Consider the following 13,720-nt stretch of genomic DNA (forward strand, 5'->3'; position numbering starts at 1 on the left):
AGGAATAGCAACGCGGGGATATCATGGGTGAAACAATATACTCTGTTATATCCATGGTACTGCTCATATCTATTGGCGATGTTACCGCTTTCCATCAGGTGGGCCGTCAGCTAGTTTGCTATTCTAAGTTAAGTTGCATAAAAAAAAAAAACTTTTGCCCTATGTATTTTTGTTACCAAGCAGCTATTTGCATAGCTATGTTCCGTTATAAAGGGTGGCATATGGCAGTGAATTTACTAGGTTTAGAAGGTACCATTGGTGTCTCTTATGTTCTATATGGCCATGGAACTATTTACATCAATAGGTGACAGTTATCACTTTCTATAAAAATATATACAATTACATTGGGAAACTACGTACATATCTGCATATTGCTAAATGTGATAGGGGGCTTTAACAGTCAAAGAATAATTTAAGTGCTTAACTAGCTTAAGAACTGGTTTGGCTTAAGCCTGCAATTTTTGCTGTTGCAAAGTGTCTGCAATTATGAATGAATAATTCTATACAAAGCAATTATGTTCAATTAATAGTAATTTATAAGCAATTTATTAGTTTTCGGAAAATGTGTACAAAATTTTGAATAAGATTAATTTTTTTTATACAACTTAGAATGGCAAACAAGCTGACGGCCCACCTGATGGAAAGTGGTAACAGTCGCCTATAGACATGAGCAGTACCATGGACATAACAGAGTATACTGTTTTGCCCATGATACCCCCCATGCGTTGCCATTCCTCCGTACCCAGTAAATTCACGCCATATCCCACCCTTCAAACCGAAACACAGCCATGCAAACACAACTGCTTAACGGTTGAAACATGAATGGGACAGAGGTACCCAAGCAAACGAATGTTGCTCAAAGTCTCCCTGACTTATTTATTCATTAACAATTGTTTAGTTAAAAAGGACAAGTTCAAATCCATAGTCGTCTCAACTAAAAGCGTGTATGGCACAATTGGTACTGCAGGAATCCAAAAATTACCGTAACCGTTTACCATTCGGCGAGATGTATGTTTGTTTATTATCATACTACTTAGTATAAAAAAAGCATTTTTTTTATATTACTTAGAATAGCAAACAAGCTGACGGCCCACCTGGTGGAAAGAGGTAACCGTCGCCTATAGACATGAGCAGTACCATGGACATAATAGAGTATACTGTTTCGCCCATGATACCCCCCATGCGTTGCCATTCCTGAGGACTCAGGTGTTATTCCTCTGTACCCAGTAAATTCACACATTCACACATTCACACCCTTCAAACCGAAACACAGCCATGCAAACACAACTGCTTCACGGTTAAAACACGAATGGGACAGAGGTACCCAAGCAATCGACTTTTGTACAAAGTCTCCCTCTGGTAATTGTGATTGTAATCTGGTAGCGCAAGTTGAATATGTAAAAAAGAGATATAATTAGAATAAATGCAGTGGGAATGCGAACAGTGCGCGGAATTTGTGGAATAAGGTTGACGGATCGAAATCATAATGCAATACGATAATGCAAGACTGCTTCAAAAGAAAATATTAATGTAGACTTGAGAAAGAGCATTACATTTTCTGCTATAACACTGTATTCGTACAAAATGAATGTCGGATGAAAGGTAGACGGTATAGATATACCAGAAGAAAGTGAAAGGATGCAAGCACCGACGGGAGCCTAGAATAACCTATAATGATCATTGAAACCGTATGATTGGAGGGACAGTTTAATCTTCGGTACCGGCTTGTATTAGTGTGAAAGTGCATCAAGTAAAAGAGTGAAATAAGAACTGTTTGTTAGGTATTAGAACTCTTTGGCATTAGGCTTCTTGCCTATTTCGCAAAGATCTTAGATTTAGGATAAATAGTTTTTTTTATACAACTTAAAATAGCAAACAAGCTGACGGCCCACCTGATGGAAAGTGGTAACCGTCGCCTATAGACATGAGCAGTACCATGGACATAACAGAGTATACTGTTTCGCCCATGATATCCTCCATGCGTTGCCATTCCTGAGGACTTAGGTGTTATTCCTCTGTACCCAGTAAATTCATGCCATATCCCACCCTTCAAACCGAAACACAGCCATGCAAACGCAACTGCTTCACGGTTGAAACACGAATGGGACAGAGATACCCAAGCAATCAACTTTTGTACAAACTCTCCCTCTGGTAAATGAATCTTTGAAATGATTTTGGCTTAAAATAAAAATACCTACAATAAGTAAATACATACTTTTTGAATGCAATGTTTGAAAGAATAAAATTTGAGTTTAATTAGAAATTATGCTGTGTGGTCCGGGCATCAAATAGGCCACCCCTTCTTTTTCCATAGGTGTCGTAACAGGCGACTAAAGGAGGGCTAGGGATGGGCAGCAGCGTCCGTCTTAAAAAAATCTCTAAAACTTGACTACAGGTGCCAGTAGTTGCCACGCTTGGCAAACGGATTGGCAAACTCCCTAAGGAGGAAGCTTAAGTTCAGCAGTGGAAAGTGAAAGGCTGATATGATGATGATGAATTAGAAACTTTTACCAGAGGGAAACTTTGTACAAAAGTCGTTTGCTTGGGTACCTCTGCCCCATCCATGTTTCAACCGTAAAGCAATTGTGTTTGCATGGCCGTGTTTCAGTTTGAAGAGTGGGATATGGCGTGAATTTACAAGGTACAGAGGAATAATACCCGAGTTCTCAGGAATGGCAACGCATGCGGGGTATCATGGGCGAAACAGTATACTCTGTTATGTCCATGGTACTGCTCGTGTCTATAGGCTACGGTTACCACTTTTCATCAGCTGGGTCGTCAGCTTGTTTGCCATTCTAAGTTGTATAAAAAAAAACTATCATCTCAACGAGTTTATTAAATAATATACATATGGTAAAGTCACGTAAGTTCAGGTAATGAGTTGTTTTTTAGGAAATTTTTACTAGTTAAAATGCAAAATTAAGCATATAGTTGTTGGTGCTTAGTTATGTAACGGTAGTGTTTGTATCTATGTATAATGATTCTGTTTCACTGTTACTTGGACGTGATGTGAATATATTTTATAGCATGCAGTCTTACGTTGTTCTAATGTACCATAATAACCATTTATGTATTCTCTTAATACCCTTTTAGAATTTCGTGTATAGAATATAAAAGGCAAAATTTATTTTGAATATAAAAGAGTAGGAAGTTTTTATTTTATGGGTGTGCGTGTGTGCATGTGTGTGTGTGTGCGCGCGCGTGTGTGCGCGTGTGAGTGCGCGCGCGCGCGCGCGCGCGTGTGTGTGTGTGTGTGTGTGCGCGCGCGCGTGTGAGCCTGTGTGTGCGTGCGTGGGTGTGCGTGTGTGTGTGTGTGTGTGTATGTGTGTATGTGTGCTATTTTAATCATGTTATCAAATTCAAAATTGCTGTTTTTTTTTGTATTTTGTAAAGCAAAATTTTATTTTTGTATTAATTTTTTTCAACCGATTTCAAAAAAGATTCTCAATTTGATTGTATTTTTTTGTCTATCTTGCTTCATAAGTCCGTTATTTATAAACCGATTTGGAAAATTATATTGTTATACAAAGGATATATTTTCAGATTCACCTTATGGAAATCAGTTTACTAGTTTTGAAATAAAATACCTGGTTATGCCATGAATAAAGCAATTTTTTTAGTGGAATAAAATATTAAGTAATTGGCTTAATAACACTACATAAATTACTAATTGTAATTATTAACCTGCTATATTATTTGAGGCCTGTAAAATCGAAGGCAGCTAAACGCCATAAAATCGATGTCATTTTCACTCTGTACTCAAATATTTCTCGTAATTAAAAGTTCTACTAATTATAATTCAAATTATTACTTATAATCTAATTTTCTTCAATCTGGTTTCAAATATAGAATAACGTTGCATATTCTTGACTAAAATATTAGTTTTTGTAGTTTCCTGAACATTTACCAGAGGGAGACTTTGTACAAAAGTCGATTGCTTGAGTACCTCCGTCCCATTCGTGTTTCAACCGTGAAGCAGTTGTGTTTGCATGGCTGTGTTTCGGTTTGAAGGGTGAGATATGGCGTGAATTTACTGGGTACAGAGGAACAACACCTGAGTCCTCAGGAATGGCAACGCATGGGGGGTATCATGGGCGAAACAGTATACTCTGTTATGTCCATGGTACTGCTCATGTCTATAATTCATCATACATATACATGTACATCAGGTGGGTCAGCTTGTTTGCCATTCTAAGTTGTATAAAAAAAAATTGACAGTGTTGGGTTTAGCTATCTTTGATTTTATAAGTATAAATAATATAACTCATTTATTATATTATATCATATATATATATATATATATATATATATATATATATATATATATATATATATATATATATATATATATATATATATATATATATATGTTTCGACATCCTTTTCTAATTCCGTTATCCATTCGTACTAATATATACCCATTAACTTATTAACAACTCCAATTCAAATTTTCGCGCCGACCGGCGACCTCTGTGTTTGAATGTTAAACGAAAAATATCATTATGGTGGTCGCTAGTACCTGAGCTTGTGTCGCTCATACTCTAGGCGAAAAAAGACTAGAAAATCTGTGGAAATTCGCGTGCCTGTTACTTGCTAATTGTGACCCTAACCAGTGTTGGTGTGTGGAAAAGGAGTCAAAGCCATAGGGTGCACCCAAGGTCTTCAACTACTCAGCAAGTTAACCCGGTCGGTGAGTCCTACTTTCTCCTTTCTATATCCGTCAATGCATGCTCTTCTGCTGGATTCTAAGGATTTCTAATATATCTTCTAGGCAGGTGAATAAAATCCCATAGCTTTGCTCTGAAGTTTGTCGTCATAATCTACCAATATATATATATATATATATATATATATATATATATATATATATATATATATATATATATATATATATATATATATATATAATGAATATAACTCATTTATTCGTGTATTTTCTAAACTTCAAAAACAAATAGGCACTATTATTGAGTTGTCACGTATATATATAAGCGAGTTACAAAATTTCATACGATATGGTGGTGTACCACAATATTTCTATTGAGGTTAATGGTGTAGATAAGTTATTATGGTGGTCTGCTCACATTTAGGAAATATACCATTTGATAAATGGATTTCATGTGATATATGAACCTATAATAATTTGAAATTATCATTTTAATGTCAATACCAAAGGTCATCTCACCAATTCACCTTGACCTTGATTATGAAAAACCGTTCACCTATTAATTTTATATAATTTCGCAATATAGGCATATGGTTATTCCCAAAGAGGGTTGACGTCAGGCAGGTGGCCGGTCGTAAGACTAAAAACCAAATCTTTTTGTAATGTGGATAAAATGATATTACGCTGACCCCAAATGATTGGAATAAGGGAAGGAAGATGATGATGATAGGCATATGGTTATTTTGGAAATTCAACTAATTGTGTTTTGGTTTTTGAATATTTCACTTCAAGAAGTATTTCGATTTGTTATTACTATTTATGTTTGAAAGATATTTTTCTTAATGGTTAAAGATTGTGTTCCATAAAAAAAAAAAAAAACTTATAATATTTCTGACAAAACCAATTTTTGATTTAAAAATTAAACTAGTCAACTGATTTTAATAAAAATATCTATAAAACCAATCTATAAGTATATCCTTTCAGATAAAAAAAAAAAAAACTAAATCGATTAAGAAATACGTAGTTATGAGGCAACAAACAGAAAAAAATGAATTGAAATGAGTACCTCGTACATTTTGAAGTCAATTTAAAAGAGTTGTATGTTGTTGTATGTGTAATTACATCTGTTTGAAGCATGAAGTGACAATTACAATTGTTTTTTTTTTTTTGCAAATTTAAATCATGTGTAAACACAAATATAATACAAACGCAGAATCGTGTGTGAATACAATTTCGCGTTCTAAATTCAAATATTTAAAAAGTAATGTCTGAGCGAAATGTACTTATTGATTTTTTCTCAAACATGCTTGGAAATGTTAGCATTATTTTGACAATCTTCTTCGAGATAAATCAAAATTGCCGTACTGTGTGTTTACCCGTCAATAATAATTTTGTCTCGTGTTATGTGGCTGTTTTTTTTAAACCATAATTTACTTGTCTATGGGCAGACTGAGGTACTCAAAGTGTAAGGTCACTGTCGATTACCAAGATTATTTCGAGATTGCAAAATACAAACGTAGTGCATACCCACTATTCAATATTGTTATTAAAATAAAATCTAGATACGAAACGTTTCATAATTTCCCACTGTTCATTGTTCAGTTTAAAATGGGGTATTATTTTAGTTGAACTCTAACTTAACTCGTTGATGTAATCGGCCGGTTAACAGGCGATTGTTTAAAACCAGAGGATGAATTATTTGCAACCGTTAAGTTAACCGTGAAAGTTTTAATCTTCCGTTATAATTATTCAATAGTGGCAATTTCATTTATTTTGTAGTTGTATTTCGCGGCTTTACCCGCGTGAATTAATACATAAAATGTCCTATGTGTTAAGTTAGGATATAAACTAAACGTGCGTCTAATTCCGTTCAAATCCGTTTAGTAGTTTTTGCGTGAAAAAGTAACAAACATCCTTCTATCTATCCATACATGCATAGTTAAAAACTTTCGCATTTAATAAGATTAATTTTAAAATTTGTTTTTTTTTTTCATACAGCTTTGAATGGCAAACAAGCTGACGGCCCACCTGATGGAAAGTGGTAACCGTCGCCTATAGACATGAGCATAACAGAGTATACTGTTTCGCCCACGATACCACCATGCGTTGCCATTCCTGAGCACTCAGGTGTTATTCCTCTGTACCCTGTAAATTGTTAATAAATGAAATGTAAAATAGTTTTCAACCGATTTAAAAAATTAAGAGGTTCTTGACTCAGTTGTATTATTTTTTATGTTTTTTTTTTTCATAACTTCGTCAGTTCTAAAGTGTTTTGGAAAAATTCTTTTTTTATCTATAAAGATATACTTACAGATTGGTCTCATAGTAATTTTATCAAAATCGATTTTGGAGTTTAGTTTTTAAATCAAAATAACAGATTTTGTCTCAATTTAAGCCGGTTTTTTTTTTTTTTTTTGGTGAACACAATCTTTAATTAGTAATCAACATCATAAATGAGTTTTTTGAGTGTATATTAAAATTTTATGTGCACTCGAAAAATTCTTAAAATGCGTTCCGCGGAACCTAGGGGTTCCGTAAAAAGTCAATAGGGTCCCGCAAAATTATTTGTACAGTGAAACAATTTCATTCTTCACATTAAAGATTAAATAAAAAAATAAAAAAAAAAATTATTAAAGGATAAACGTTTAAAATATTTCTAATAAAAGTTTTTATTTTTATATAAATTACAGTGTTTTTAATTTGTAATCGTTTGATATATAGAGTTCCATAAAATAAAAGGTATTTGGTAGGCGTTCTGTTATCTTAAAAGTTTGGGAACACAGGGGACATATTTTCACGAATAGCTTTTTAAACGAAATAGTTGACCCGTTTTTGATGCGCGACGCTTTATCTATATTTAATATATAACATTTTTTTTCATTACCTGTATTTTTATTTTTTTACTTTTTTCACAATCAGCTTTAATAAGTTTTTTTTTAACAGTTGCCAACCTTATTTTGTGTGTATGGGGGGGGGGGGGGGGAGGGACTGTTAGTAATGGAAATTAAGGGTCCTATTGCTAAGAATATACCCAACCAGGTCCACTTCCACGTGGTCCCCCCTGGAAACCATTTCATCAAGTGTATTCATCGCGATGGGCTAACTGACCTGTTTTTTTGTTCATTCTCATCTATCATCCCTCACTGGTGCCCCGCCAGCGTATACCGTTAGCGTAGGCGGGGTAACTATTTCATTATCATCCATTAAAAAAAACCTTATTGTGTGAAGTGATAGGTTTGTTCACACGTGGATTATACATGCATAATTACAGTGGCCGATCCCTTGTGATTTGAGTCGACCCAGATATAGCGTCTCACGTGAGAAGGTCAAGAAATATCGGTTGCTTTATGTTAGTGCTTCCGAGTAAAAAGATAGATAGATAGATACTAGATAGAGATTCACCAATCAAAAAAAAGTCACGATGGTTTCCAGGGGAGACCGCGAGGAAGTCGACCTGACAGGGTGTATTGCTAGCGATTTGGCTACTAATCCTTATTACTAAAAATCCCTTCTCCTCCCACGTCGAGTAAACGGTAAGATACTATTTTTTTTTAATGGATGATAATGGAATGGTAACCCTGCCCGCGCTATCGGTATACACCGGCGGGGCACCAGTGAGAGGTGATAGGTAACGATGAAAATGCAAGTCAGTTAGCCCATCGTGATAATAATACACCTGGAACTCAGCACGATGGTTTTCGGATAGGACCAGGTGGAGGTCGACCTGACAGAGTATATTGCTAGCAACGGGACTAACAGTCTGCATTACTAACAATCCCTTCCTCCCAAGGGCTAAGATGTTATGCCTCTGTACCATGAAATTGCGTGTAATTGTAAAAAAAACTTTATTATCTTTTTTTTTATACAACTTAGAATGGCAAACAAGCTGACGGCCCACCTGATGGAAAGTGGTAACCGTCGCCTATAGACATGAGCAGTACCATGGACATAACAGAGTATACTGTTCCCCCATGCGTTGTCATTCCTGAGGACTCAGTTATTATTCCTTAATACCCTGTCAATTCACGCCATATCCCACCCTTCAAACCGAAACACAGCCATGCAAACACAACTGCTTCACGGTAGAAACACGAATGGGACAGAGGTGCCCAAGCAAACGACTTTTGTACAAAATCTCCCGCTGGTCTCTGCTTTCTATGTCTATCTATGTTTGTTGTAAGTAATGCAAATAAATTATATATCTATTGTTTCTAAGTTGGATGTCAAAATATAATTACACGCGAACCGGTTTACACGAAACTGGATTGCTCTCACTTTCTCAAGTTCCACTTTTTCTCACCGCATCGCTCGTTTGCGAAACAGCTGACCGAAAATAGAATATACATATACGTAAACTTAAATATTGTAAGTATATATTTGTTGAAATATCTTGTAATTACCAATAGTTACCAGAGAGAGACTTTGTACAAAAGTCGATCGCTTGGGTACAGAGGAATAACAACTGAGTCCTCAGGAATGGCAACGCATGGAGAGTATCGTGGGCGAAACAGTATACTCTGTTATATCCATGGTACTTCTCATGTTTATAGGCGACGGTTACCACTTTCCATCAAGTGGGCCGTAAGCTTGTTTGCCATTCTAAGTTGCATAAACAGAAATGTTCTTCTTCTCGATTAAGATGCTCGCAATGTGTCTTCATTTTTTTTATACCACTGAGGTGGCAAACAAGCATACGGCCCACCTGATGGTAAGCGGTTACCGTAGCCTATGAACGCCCGCAATACCAGAGGCATTACGCGCGCGTTGCCGACCCTGAAGAAACCTCTTTACCACCTTTTGAAGAACCCCATGCTGTAGGCTCTTGGGAAAACCTCGGCAGGGAGCTCATTCTATTTATGTATATGCACATTCTGTATAAATACTCCTTGTATACATCTCTATTGTGCGCAATAAAGAGTTTATTATTATTATTAAAGATTGTGTTTCACAAAAAAAGCAAAACCAGTTATTTTATTTAAAAACTAAACTGCTGAACCGATTTTAATAAAATTTCTATAGCAATAATCTATAAGTACGAGCATACGAAGGAGCGGACTCACCCAAAGTAGCAGACATGTCTTCATGTACAGCTTTTGGAGTTAAACCTTTCAAATTCAGGTATTTTATCACTGCACGATGTTTAATTTTATCCATTTTCAAAAATAGCTCTGACTTGACTTACGGTATCACGTGTAAACGAACAATGAGTTACTGTGAATAAACTAAACTGTGCATACTTGTTGCTAAATAATGTAACTACAAAATGAGAGTAGTTATAAAAAAAAAACCAATGACTTTAACCATGTTAGGCTAAGAACTTTTCAAATGACCCTCGTGTATCCTTTATTTTATTAAATAAAAAAAGAATTATCTAAATCGGTTTACAATTGACGGAGTTGTGAGGTAACAAACATAAAATATATACAATTTAATTGTGAACCTCCTTTTTTAAAGTCGGTTGTTACATCTATGAGGTAATTTGATAGTACTTTTGAAGTATTAAGTTTTATGGCCACGTTTCTTCGGCAACAGTGTACTCTGAATATGTCTACATAGAAGCTGATATTGCGACAGTGTGTTTATGTTTTAAGGTAGGTCGTGGGCGTTTTTACGATACTCGTAAGGTAATAAATTATAAAGTATTTCAAAATGCGTATCAATCATGGGTAAGTACCTATTATGCTAAGAACAAGGAATTACATAGAAGGAGTGATAAAATTGTCAATTCATAGCAGGTTGGTGTATAGAAAATATTACACGGCCGTATAACCCTACCAAATTCAGATGACAACCTGCTTGCATACTGTCTACATAAACTGTATCGAATATATAATCTAGTAATGTAAAATTTGTCATTGACAAATAATTGACATATCAAACATTTTCTATACACTAGCCTGCTATGAATTGAGAAAAATGACAATTGATGGTGTATTTTTTGTCCTCTTTTTACTAATTATATTTGCATAAGAAGAAAGTAGGCGACCATATGATTTACAGTTTTTATTTTATCATTTCTTCTATGTAATTCCTTGTTCTTAGCTATAATAGCTTTAAATAGTGCATATAATATAACTTTTATTTAACTAAAAATATGTTAAACTATGTAAAATAATGTAATTATAAAAAAATATCATTAATAATACAAAATGTACCTCATATTGACATTAGAAAAAAACTCTACAAAAACACTCTGTCACAAGAATTTTTCTAATACCTAATATACATTTTTAGGGGGAGAAGGGATTGTTAGTAATGGGGATTAGTAGCCCAATTGCTAGCAATATACCCTGTCAGGTCGACATCCTCGTGGAAACCAACGTGACTGATTTATTGTTAGATTCATCACGATGGGTTAACTGACTTACTTCATTCTTACCTATCATCCCTCACTGGTGCCCCGCCAGCGTATACCTATATATATGTATAAACTCTTAAACACCTCCAAAGCCTAACTACAATCCGCTTGCCAAGCGTGGCAACATCATAAATTATCAATCATTTACATTATATGAACCGTTATCCATCCACCGCTGGACATAGGCTTTCCCCATAGACTGTCATAAGAAACGGTCCTGAGCCACCTGCATCCACTGACTTCCTGCAATTCATTTGAGGTCGTCACCCCATCTAGTTGGGGAGTCGTCCAAGACTGCGTTTGCCTGTACGAGGTCGCCGCTCAAGAACCTTTCTTCCCTATCGGTTATCGGTTCTTCGAGAAATGAATCTTAATACTTAGTTAAGTATATGAAATTAAACTTCATAATTACTGGGTAAGTATTTAAATAGAATTATTAAGAGTGTCATTATGTGTGCGTGAAAGAATGCAACTTCCTTGGGGCTACAGTTTTGACACGATATGACAACGCTGACCTCATAGTGGTGAAATTATAATGCAAAAACAGATGTAATTATCTAATGTGGCATTGACAAGGTCAAAAGTATAATTATATACATACCTATATGATAGTTATTGTTCGACAGTTTTAGATACATAATTAATGATTGTATGTTAAACTAAGTGTATGGAAAGTTGATTTTTTTTATGTAACTTAGAATGGCAAACAAGCCAACAAGCTAACATCTTTATCGTCAAAAACGATAACATATAATTATACCATGAGCATTATGGTGATTATTATGGTGCTGTAAGTACATGTGTATAAGAGATGGATACAATATTTCACTAGGTTTACCATCAACTATAAAAAAAATACTCTAATTATTTATAGGATTACCAACATAAGATACAGCTAAACATTTCAATACAATACACTGACAGATTAGATCTAACTGTTCTTGCATTTATAGGCAACCACAGCATATTTTAATATTTAGCAAAAACAAGGCGTATTTGATAAACATTAAAATGGAATTAAATTAATAAATGTTGTAATCAAACAAAATTATCGATATTTCTAGATCAGTCACGTTTACTTACTAAATTACTCGTCACTCGACAAAATTTTTTTTTTATTATTTTTTACTTTATTTTATTCAAAAAAGCACAGCTCTTAAAAAACAACTTGCATGCTAAGTCTCTTATGAATACAGCTAATAACTGATTTTATTTATACAAATAAAAATTATAATTCCAAAGCGAGGTGTGCAAGTTATTTTTTTTTGTTGGGTGAAAATGGTATGGTAACCCCGCCTGCGCTAACGGGATACGTTGGCGGAGCATCGGTGAAGGGTGATAGGTGAGAATGAAAACAGGCCAGTTAGCCCATCATGGTGAATTCATCAGGAATTAACCATGATAGTTTCCAGGGGGAACCGCGAGGAGGCGACCTGGTTGGGTATATTGCTAGCAATGGGATTCTCAGTCTCCATTACTAACAATCCCTTTCCCCCCTGCAAATTAGAGTGGGTGTATGCAAGTAATATAAGTAGATGTATGAAAGGAACCATACTCGTATATAATAATGAATGTCCATAAAGTTAGGTTAATTGATATATAAAACGTTATAATAACCTCTTGTATTAGATATCATACCGTCTTCCATATTCTGCAGACCGGAACGTATCTAATTAATACACGCATTGTGGCTTTGCAACAGACATACATGACGGGCATACCTACATGGATAACGCATGGGGGTATCATGGGCGAAAGAGTTTTTTTTTATACAACTTAGAATGGCAAACAAGCTGACGGTCCACCTGATGGAAAGAAACAACCGTCGTCTAGACATGAGCAGTACCATGGACATAACAGAGTATACTGTTTCGCAAATGATACCCCCCATGCGTTGCCATTCCTGAGGACTGAGGTGTTATTCCTCTGTACCCAGCAAATTCACGCCATATCCCACCCTTCAAACCGAAACACAGCCATGCAAACACAACTGCTTCACGGTTGAAACACGAATGGTACAGAGTTACCCAAGCAATCGACTTTTGTACAAAGTCTCCCTCTGGTAAAGTATACTCTGTTGTCCACGGTACTGCTCGTGTCTATAGGCGACGGTTACCACTTTCCATCAGGTGGGCCGTCAGCCTGTTTGCCATTCTAAGTTGTATAAAAAAAAACATAATATAAGTAGGTGATTATGTCCCAAATGTGATTTCCTGTATGTTAATAAAGGGACATAAAAGACAATATTTTATTCACTTCTCGGATGTCATGTCGTGTCATAGTTAATCTGTGATAGATGGTAAACATGAATAATTAATTATATTATACATACAAAAAAAAAAATCAGAATAGATCACGGTGGGATTACGAGTATATTTAATTGACAAAGTACTTTTGGTTAACGAATCATGACATTCTAAATTTTCAAGTCACGTTTTTGTTGAACGAAGCTATATCCTGGTTTTTTTTTTTTTGGTTTTGTTAAATGTTGTGTTTTTTTAATGGGTGATAATGGTATGGTAACTCCGTCTGCGCTATCGGTGTACGCTGGCGGGGCACCAGTGATAGATGACTGATGAGGATGAAAGCAGGTCAGCTAGCCCGTCTTGACGAATTCAACTAGAATTGACCACGATGGTTTCTAGGGGGAAATACGTGGCGGTCGACCTGACAAGGTATATTGCTAGGAATGAGGC

The 13,720-nt window shown here is 35.4% G+C and overlaps 1 protein-coding gene across 1 annotated transcript in view; it reads right to left on the bottom strand.

The window, feature by feature from the left end:
- Positions 1-13,720, bottom strand: part of LOC113522152 (uncharacterized) — a 29,849-nt gene that overhangs the window by 14,074 nt on the left and 2,055 nt on the right. The window lies entirely within an intron of this gene.

This window comes from Galleria mellonella, unplaced genomic scaffold (genome assembly GCF_026898425.1).
Source record: "Galleria mellonella isolate WM207_F2 unplaced genomic scaffold, CSIRO_AGI_GalMel_v1 utg44, whole genome shotgun sequence".
Lineage (NCBI taxonomy): Eukaryota > Metazoa > Arthropoda > Insecta > Lepidoptera > Pyralidae > Galleria > Galleria mellonella.